Genomic DNA, 9,564 nt, shown 5'->3' with positions numbered 1-9,564 from the left:
GTCAATCATGCCTACTCTCCAGACTCAAGCTTTGTTGGCCAAATAAATGCAAATAGTGCTTTTATTTGACATATTGTAAGGGAGAAGAAGGTAAAGCAGGAGCAAATGCTACAATTTAGAGTCCAAACTATAAATAGCTTTAGGTTTTAGAAAATATAAACCAGGGAACTGAGAATTTTTGGATAGCAAACATAAGTACTGGTTTTAGACAGATGCATGCAGTAGGGTCTTAAAATAACAGACAATTTTACTTTGTAGTTTTACTTCACTGTTTTTCCAAGCTATTTTGGAAACTTTTGAAATCTGTCTTCTCGTCTCTTCTCTGTAAAGAGTAAGTTTCAGTCTTAAGAAAAGACTTATTCCACCACTACATAGATCTTTTCAATAACAAGAGGCAAGCCGCAGTGTATTCAGAGGATCAGCTTATCATTGTCTAAAGTTATCAAACATAGCCAAGAGAATTTAAGTGGGTTAAAAATGTCATGGAAATAAGCAATTGCTCAGAGTTTGAGAACTCCTTGCTCCTGGAAAATGCCAGAGATGCCAAAACGGCTTACACAGGTCAGAAGCAAGAATTCAATGAATTTATTCTTGATATAGAAACAATATAACAAAGGAGGAGTCAGATTTCATGTCTGACAGATCCCAGAAACACAGGGAGACAAAAGTATTTGAATACAGGTCATCAAATTATTTAAAAAAAAAATCAATTTAAATATGTCAGAGTTAGTACTAGATTTCAGACAAAGATTTGGGGGTCAGGAAAGTAGTGAGAGCAAAACATATCGTGTGCTTATCTGAACCGACTGCTCAGAACAGATTCTTGTCTAAGTCGTTGTCTCCAGCTGCTGATATAACTTCAGTCTAAAGCTCACACCAAATGCACAGTAGTCAGCATATGTTAAATGAAACATTTAACTGTTTGTTAAATGCTCCATACCATTGAACTGTTTGGCTACATCCATCCACAAAAATACCTGTAAGTGGTGGTAACTAAAGCAAAGCATGGTCTGAAAGAGGAATTGCTGTTATTAGGTCAGAGCAAGGTCACTGGGATCTTTTGTTTTTAATCCAGCCTAAATGAAACTAAGTGGGCCATGTTGTGATGTCTGCTTTGAACACCTACAGTTTCTGGGTTTTAATTCAGCAGACAACTCAAGAAAATAGCAAAACATAGGCTGCAGTTTTTGGACCACACATGCTTTGCTTGTCAGGTTATACTCTGTATTTCAGGCTAGTAAACCTTATCAGCTGAGATTAAGAGAATGAGGGGGCCTGGGTGTGGTGGACCAAAAAGGGAAACTCACTACCATGAGTTTTTCTTTACTGTCCTCTCCGGTCGTGTCCTCGCAGCTAAACAGTTCTGTCTTTCAGAAAGTCACATGACAGATGTTAGCTGTTAACCCAATTTGAACTATTTTTGTTTCTTTTCCAGTACGTTCCGATCAGCAGCATGAACCACAAACTGTGTCCAGCAATTGGTGAGTGGCAGATGCCCAAATACCATGTATTTCATCTCCTTTCAATATCCTTGACTCATGCATCCTGTCTGAGCTAATGTTAGTTTCCTGATTGCAGTGTGTCTGCACCCTTGGACTCTCAGCAAGGGCCTGAGCCATCCCAGAAAGCTCACTGTTCCTCTCTAGATTTCAGCTTCAATGTGCTTTTAGCAACTGTCTCTCAAAGCTACCTTTTTATGCCAGTTCACATCTGGAATCTCTGGTTTTACACTGGTATATCACTCCCCTGCTTTTCTTCTGATTGTAAAATGATTTTAGACCACCACATAAAAATACCATTCAATTATGACTTTATTTGACCTCTAAGAAGAAAATGAGCTACCACCACCACCAGTTACACTCATCATACTGCATTACATTATCCTGCTTGAACAAAATGCCCCCAAAACAGATCTGAGCCAGAATAGACCCATTACTTGTTTGTAAGGTACTTGTGTCTTTATTTCCTTGATACTGTGAAGTTGTCCTCTCCAAATTGCTGTCATGTTCTAGATACTATAGCAGTGATTTCACATTGCTTAAGATCATTTGTATTTCTATGAGCAAGAAGGTAAAGTATGAAGTGCAGTGAGGGCTAGTCCAAGGTGCTGAGCTTTGACAGTAAAAGGATGCCTATTAGAACAGAAGGAAAAAAAAGAGTAGGTCTATTTTTAGCTCTGATTCACGAATATCAGCCAGCAGCAGAAGAGAAAAGAACAGAGTTGGCAGGTAGCAAATTTTCATGAGCAAGTACTCTAGCTGTGATTAAAGCACAATGAATTGCAGTTCTGTTGCAAAGACATTAATAGCATTAACTAGGGATGCAAAACAGTTGTCTTTTTTCCTCCTTTTAAGCCATACAGTTAATACAAAACTCAAATTAGGGTCATTGCCTTTATTTTTACATGCCACAGCAACAGGCCAAGTAAAAATACATGACAGGTTGGTACAAATGCATTATTAAACTACTAATTTCAAACTTCAATTGGGTTCACTTCCACGTTCAGTTATTTACCATAAAGCCCTTTTTCCTTACTATTAAAATCAGTATTTCCTTACCATCAAAAATATTTCTCTCCAGATGTTGTGACAGGGCAGTATTCTTACCTCTATTTTACAGAAGAAGGAACCAAGAGACAAGGACCATACAGGAAGTCTGTGGCCCAGCCAAGACTCAAAGTCTCCTGAGACTCATTCCAACACTTTCACCACAAAGTCAAGCACTTTCTCCTCCGTAGCCTTTTGATCTTTCCATCATGAATGACTAAGCTATAAAGACTCTTTGTCTAAAGAGCAGGCTTTAAGAACAAAAACACACTTAAGATTATTTGCACAAACTAATCAAACAAGTTTTTTAAGCAACACTTGAGTCTTACCCAATTCCAACTAGGTACTGAAAGTGTGCAAGCTTATATGGAACTATAGGCACCTAATGTTGTAAACACGTTCAAAAGTTTTAACAAATATGAACTCGAGGCCAATGAACCGTGTTCAAACAGCCCACAAAGAAACATACCACAGAGCCATCTTTAGTCTTTAAAAGATCAATGCATATACATTATTTGGGCAATAAGCAAGAAGTCTACAGGGTCCCGATTCAAATTTATTTGCTTAAGTAATGGACTATTAATCTAAGCAATAATTACCTCAATAATTAAGTGGGTGGGGGGCAGTGTCTCACTTTAAACCACGACAGCGAGGGAAGAAATAGTAACAATCATAGCAGCAGCTGCATACTCTAACATTTTGAGTAGGAAATTTACTTAACCTGAGGTGACAGATACAGGTTGGTTGGTCAGTTGTTTGTTTAAATCAAGAATAATGCTATTATCCTAAGGTGGTGTCTACACAAAACAAACACATTCAAAAGATGAGGAACCTGAAGGGTAAATGTGAAGGTAGGAAGCAGTGAAGCAGGAAGAGGGATTCAAACATCAAAGATCATGTTTTGTAAGGTATAAGTCATAAACTGCTGTCCTCCTGGTTGGGAAAGAAACCGATCATATTTTCCTCCTTCCATGGGCTATTTCTACTGATTACTCACAGTGTTTATTCTACCTGCCAATGGGCTGTGAAGGCATTACTCACTCTACCACCAGGCAGAGTGGCCATACACAGAGCAGAGTCCTGCTGCAAAGTTCTGTTTGAACAAGACTTTCTCTTCTGCACCAAAGAAACCCAGTAGTAATGCTACGGTTGAGACATTCAAAGCTTGTAATAGCCATCTGTGATGACCATGATATGTAGCTCTTCCTCAGTTCTGTTTTTAAGTGCTGGGAATTCTCTTTTATTTCTGAAACAATAAAATCACCTTTCAAATAATACCATTTGTTTCTGATTGCACTCCTTTTATAAAATACAAAATTACTGATGAAGCAGTCCAGTTTACCGTAATGCAGTTCAACACTGAAGCAACATTGAGCAAAGATGGTAAGTATCACAACCCTGTTCACCCCAAGAAATTGCATAGGGTGTGCAATGCATATCTGATTTGTACTGTGGTTTTCATACTCCGCTGTTGAAAATTTACAGTAAAAAAACAAATTAGTAATTTTAATTCTGATTTTAAATTGTTCAGAAAAGTCTATACTGGAATCCATGCTGTGCATCTGAAATATTCAGATGGAGTTTAATTGCCCACTTACTTTGTGAAAGGAAAGGATATCTCATAGCCCCCTTGATAGCTGAAAGGAAGCTATCAAAGATATAGAAGAAAGATTTCATTGTATTCCTCCCAGTATTTTTAAACTTCCCTATTCTTGAACCAAAGCATAGACTTCTCTTGATTATCCGCTCAGACCATTTATAATGAATGTGTGCAGATTAGGAGAAGAAATCTCTTCTTCCCGGCTCTGCAAGCACTGATCACAATAGCAGTCACTAAGACCCATAATTTTCAGCTTCATTCCCAAAGTTTTGCCAAGTTATATTTAACAGATCTCATAGTTATACACAGCAGAAGTTGATCCTCTCTCCTCTGAAGTGAACGCAGCATCGAAGGGGAAGAACAGGGGGTAAGGAGTCGTCCCAAAAATAAACCCTTTAAAAAAAAAATCTGATTTCTTAGCTTAACTGAGAAGTAACTAAACACTAGGTTTTATATAAAACTGCTTTAACATAGGTGTGACTATCTACGCATCTTATTGTATAGGTTTAAGAAGAATGGTGTGATACCAAACTGGGTATGTATTCCATAGGAATGAAATATTTTGCCTATGATTTGTTGGGTTGTTTAGGGGTGGGGTGTTTTTTGTTTCTATTGACTGCAGTCTTTGAAAACCACTGCTACGCAACCTTGATAACGATTAACCAAATATTTACTGAAATATCTGTTCAAAGAATGCCCTTTGGATGTCAGAGTGTTTTGAAGTAAGTATTCTGCGATTAAGAACAACAAAATTTTAGTTCTTGGCCATATTAGGCATTCAGTCATATTACATCTCATCAAGGGTCAATAGTTTCTCTTTGGAAACTGTTCATAGCTCTTTGTAGAGTTTTCCAGGACTTGAGTTGCAATGGTATTATATGGATATTTCTCCATATAAAATGTGGTTGAAATATTGAAACTAGCTGAAAACCTGAATCAAATCTTCTGCTGTTGCAAATGCAAAGCGACAGAAGTGTGACATTTTGCATCATCTGAACTCACACCTGATATTATTCTGAAACAGTCTGACTATTAGTACTTATTATAGTTATTTGTATTACCACTAGCATTTATAGGTATGTTTTACATCACATTTATCAGAGAACGCAACTGTACAAAGATGCAGAATGCCCACATTCATCATATTCAAAAAGCTTACAGTATCTATTTCTGTGGGTGCTTATGAAATATTTATTTACTGCTGCACACAGCTGATCTGGTTGTTGTTAGCTAGTCATATTGATAAAGTTATGAGAAACTAGTGGCAGTAGCATACATAAGACTGAGAGAAGCTTACTGGTTTATGTATTCATGTGATACTCTGTGCAGCTCTTGTTTACTCAGTAAAAGCCAAAACATGCCTCAATACAAACTGCTGTTTTCAACTCAGTCCCAAGAATGTAAAGAATTTAATTTTTAAGATTTATATGTCTTTCTTGTCCACAGGGAGCTGGAGCCCTAGCAGTCTATCACTCTGAATTCCAGGATTGCTCTCCTATTATCTTATGAATAACACTCTCAGCCACAACACTGATTTTTTTTTTTTTTTTCCATATTTCTTCTTTATTTTTCTATGGCAAGAAGCTCACAAATACTTGTAATTAATTACCTACTGCATTAAGAATGAAACTATATCTGTTTAAGAGAAAACAGCATGTTTAAATCAAGTTATATTTTATAATAATGTGGGGGGGGGGGCGGGACCACAAAAAAACCCCACCAAACATGAACAGGTTTGAGACAACAGAAGTTGATAGACTAACCTGTGGTTGGTGTCTGATATACGTTCTCCATATAAAAACAAAAAGTCTACATGTAAAGTTGGTAAAGCCATACCAATAACTATCTCCCGGAGGAATAAAATAAAAAGTGTGTTTATGATTCTATAGCAAATGGGACTTCTTGGCAAATGGAGATGAGGAAATCTTAAAAAAAAAAAAAATGCGGCAAAATATTTACTATTATATTTCAAGCTAGACAAGGGACGACTGCAAATTCAAGTGCCTTCATCACATCACATTTTACTAAAGCTATATCCTGGTTGATCATGCATAAACACTTTGCAGCAGTACTTAAAAGCCTGAACTGAACAGCTCACCACAGTGCCTGGAATTTTAGTCACATCAGCAGAGTTTGGATCTTCATTACCTGTCCACACATTATGCTGCAGGACAGTGATGATCTCTTCCGATCTGCTGGAAGGTTTTGTAACTCTGGTGGTGAACTCAGTTCAGGCTTATTTCCACCAGCGTCACTCAGGACAGAGTATTTTCTGGTGGAGTCAAGTTAGCTTCCCAGTAGTCTCATTTTGAGCATTCTTCCCACTAGTCTTGAGCACCTACTCCAGTAGAGCCCCAGTCCTGTACAGATATGTCCTTTTTTTATATTCTGCTTAGTCTCACTGAATTTGAGGAAACCTAAATTTCTGCAGTTATTGCCATATCCTCACAGCTCCTATGTTTTACAACCAATTCACCTATGATTTCATTTTCTTCAAAGCAACAGTCAAACTTTTAATTAGGCTAAATAAAATCAATTGGGATAGACAACAGCAAAATGTAACAGCGTGTTTGAATCTAAATAGGACACTATTTGGTCTACTGTCAATGCTCTGAGCTATCTGGTCTTTCAAGTCCTCTTGTCCCCCCCAAGATTTACAAATCACTCCATCAGAACCTCCTTCATTTGGGGGGGCAAGGGAGGGGAAATAGGGGATAAATGTTTAGGAACTCGCCATTGTGCAAATTAAATGTATTTCACATGATTTGACCATGAATTTGGCTTGTGGAACTGAAGAGACTCCAGCTACCCCTTCCCCACAGAGTAGTGGCTTTCCTTAGCATGTGTATGTATCTAAAGTTTCAGAGCTCAAGCCCCAGCTGTTCTTTGTACACAACCAAGCCAAAGTTCATTATTTCAAGACTTCAGTGACATTCACTGAATAGCCCAAAATCCAGAAGTAAGCTCAATTTTCATTCACTTACTGTGAGGAAGAGACATGATTCAACTCACCACAGTCTATGAGTTTTTCAAGACAGTGTGGTGAAGTTACGTAGACAACTTGGACTGATTTTCAGTGGGGATGAATGCAGAACTTCCTTAGAAAGGGGTAAGCAAAGTCTGAGGGATTGGGAATTACCTGCTAAATTAACCCTATATCTATTCTTTCGAGGAGAAAAGCATTATGTTTTGCGTTTTTTTGTAGAGGTGGATGAGAACAAAAACCTAGGTACATTTAGAAACTTATCCACAGTAATCAAAGTAATACCAAGGATGTTCTGACCACTGCTTATCTACTGTTTCTGTATGAGAAGAAATATCATTACAAAAGATGGGAAAGGAAATCTACCTCCCTTAGAAATAGTTCTTAACCAAATATGTATGTGAAAGTACTCTGTAAATGTGATTAGGAAACTTACGTTCTGACTTGTTATTTATCACTGCTAGAATTAAGTCATGCTTTTTTTCCTTTTAAGCCTCAAAGACACTGTCAACACCAAAATCTTTATGTTGCTTAAGAAAGAATTAAACCACCTACTCACTTAATTCATTATCATTATTTTGAAGAATTTGAATTTTAATTTGAAGGCAAGCATGGAAGCTCTTTCCCCCACCCCACCCCCCAGTCTAGTGCTGACACAAGCAATAAATCTGCTTCTGTTCTTTTGTATTTCCATTCTCATCAAACCTCCATAGCTCCTGGCTGTGGACTCAGAGTAATTTGTTATTGAAAGATTGTTCCTTTGCTGTGCCTGAGACTTCTGTGAGGAATCCACATTAATAGTTTCTGTGCAAGAACTGACCGTAAATAGAGCGCCTATTCTCATTCTTAAAGACGCTGCTCTGGGCTGCATTATCAGAATCTGTCTGACAAAGTCTAAACACACCTTTCAAATGAATAATATAGTCATGCCAAAAACATCTACAACATTTTCCATGGAGCTAGCTGAATTGCTGGATTACAATCCTAGTATGACATGCCTACACAACTTGGTAAATCTTCCAAATATAATCATGTTGGAGTTTGGGGTTTTTTTGCAACCATATGATTTTTATTTGCAGGTGAAACTGTAAAGTAATTTACATACAAAGCACAGAATATCAGCAAATAATAGAAACCATAAATTTCAATAGAGCAATATCCATTAAAAAGGATCCTGTCCCTGTCCTCTTAGTTCAACCTACATACTGTAAATGAACTCAGAGCGTAACACATTTTGAAGCAATGGAAGTTTTATGTACTATCTTCTCTCATAATGTTGCCAGCTTCAAATATTCCTTAAAATAAACATAATTCCTATGCCATTCTCAGAAACCTTTGTAAGTTTGATTTTGAGCTTTAAGCATTAATGTTTTCAGCCATCCTTAGCAAGTTCCTTTTTGTTCTGGTTGCTGCACACAACGTGTATTTAAAGCCTTAAGCCTTCTGCCACAACACATCATCAAACCTGGCAAGACTATTTTGTTGATCCCACACATCTGGAAAGCATAGCTCGGGGCGGGGGGGGGGGGGGGAGGGGAACGGGGAACCTCCCCCCCCCCAAAAAACCCAACCCTACAAACAGCCAAGAAAACCAAACCCTACAAACAAACAAGAAAACCCAAACCCACAACAACAATAACAAACACACAAACCCACAAACAACAACAAAAAAACAACCAGAAATTCTCATTGTTAATTTGGGCATACATACTATAAGCTTAAAAGTAATTTTTGTATATAAGATTACACTGCTAACTTTGCCATTCATTCCTATCTTTTATATGCTATGCATAATACTGATTCAAACTCTCTTAAACAATCTAAAAAAACCCCAATTTTCTGTCAGAAAAAGTGTGTGTTTTCTGCAAGTAATACAGACTTTAAATTATAATAATTTTGGTTTCTAGCGATACTTTACAGAATAACTTTTCATAAAAATAGCTGAAATTTAAAACACTGGAATGTCTTTATTTTGATCTAACTTATAAACAACAGAGAGGAAAGAAATCCAGACCGGTTTTTTTGTTTGGTTGGTTGGGGGTTTTTTTGTACCATTTCTGAGTATGTTATATTTTGAGACTAAGATCAGAATGACAAGAACATTTTAATTTCCACTAGTGAACACTATGACTGATGAGGAGGAACACTGATCGCCCCATGAAAGACTTGCTCGTACTGCTGTAGCATTCTGCACTACAGATACATACATCACTGGTCAAATGACTGTAGCAGTATGGATTTAATTAACTATGTTTCTTTGGAGTATTTTGATTGCTCCCTATCGCTGTAGTGAGAGGGATATCCGAACGGCCTAAAAAATGCCATGAGGGTCCATAGGTTACCTGACTGACCAAAACCCCTAAAACTGAGTTCTGATAAATGCTGTGGCCTGGTCTCTTCAGAAGATACACAGGAGCAGATATTTCCATATTCTG

The 9,564-nt window shown here is 37.5% G+C and overlaps 1 long non-coding RNA gene across 1 annotated transcript in view; it reads left to right on the top strand.

Annotated features, from left to right (window-relative positions):
- The window catches only part of LOC135313087 (uncharacterized), a 307,634-nt gene extending 299,205 nt beyond the window's left edge, over positions 1-8,429 (top strand). Inside the window, exon 9 of the long non-coding RNA XR_010372679.1 lies at positions 1,436-8,429. This is a non-coding gene — a long non-coding RNA (uncharacterized LOC135313087). The remainder of the gene's footprint in view (positions 1-1,435) is intronic.
- Positions 8,430-9,564: the final 1,135 nt, after the last annotated feature.

The sequence above is a fragment of the Phalacrocorax carbo genome, chromosome 4 (genome assembly GCF_963921805.1).
Source record: "Phalacrocorax carbo chromosome 4, bPhaCar2.1, whole genome shotgun sequence".
NCBI classification, from domain to species: domain Eukaryota; kingdom Metazoa; phylum Chordata; class Aves; order Suliformes; family Phalacrocoracidae; genus Phalacrocorax; species Phalacrocorax carbo.
Note: the sequence above shows the minus strand (reverse complement) of the source record. Positions and strands in the feature narration are given on the sequence as shown.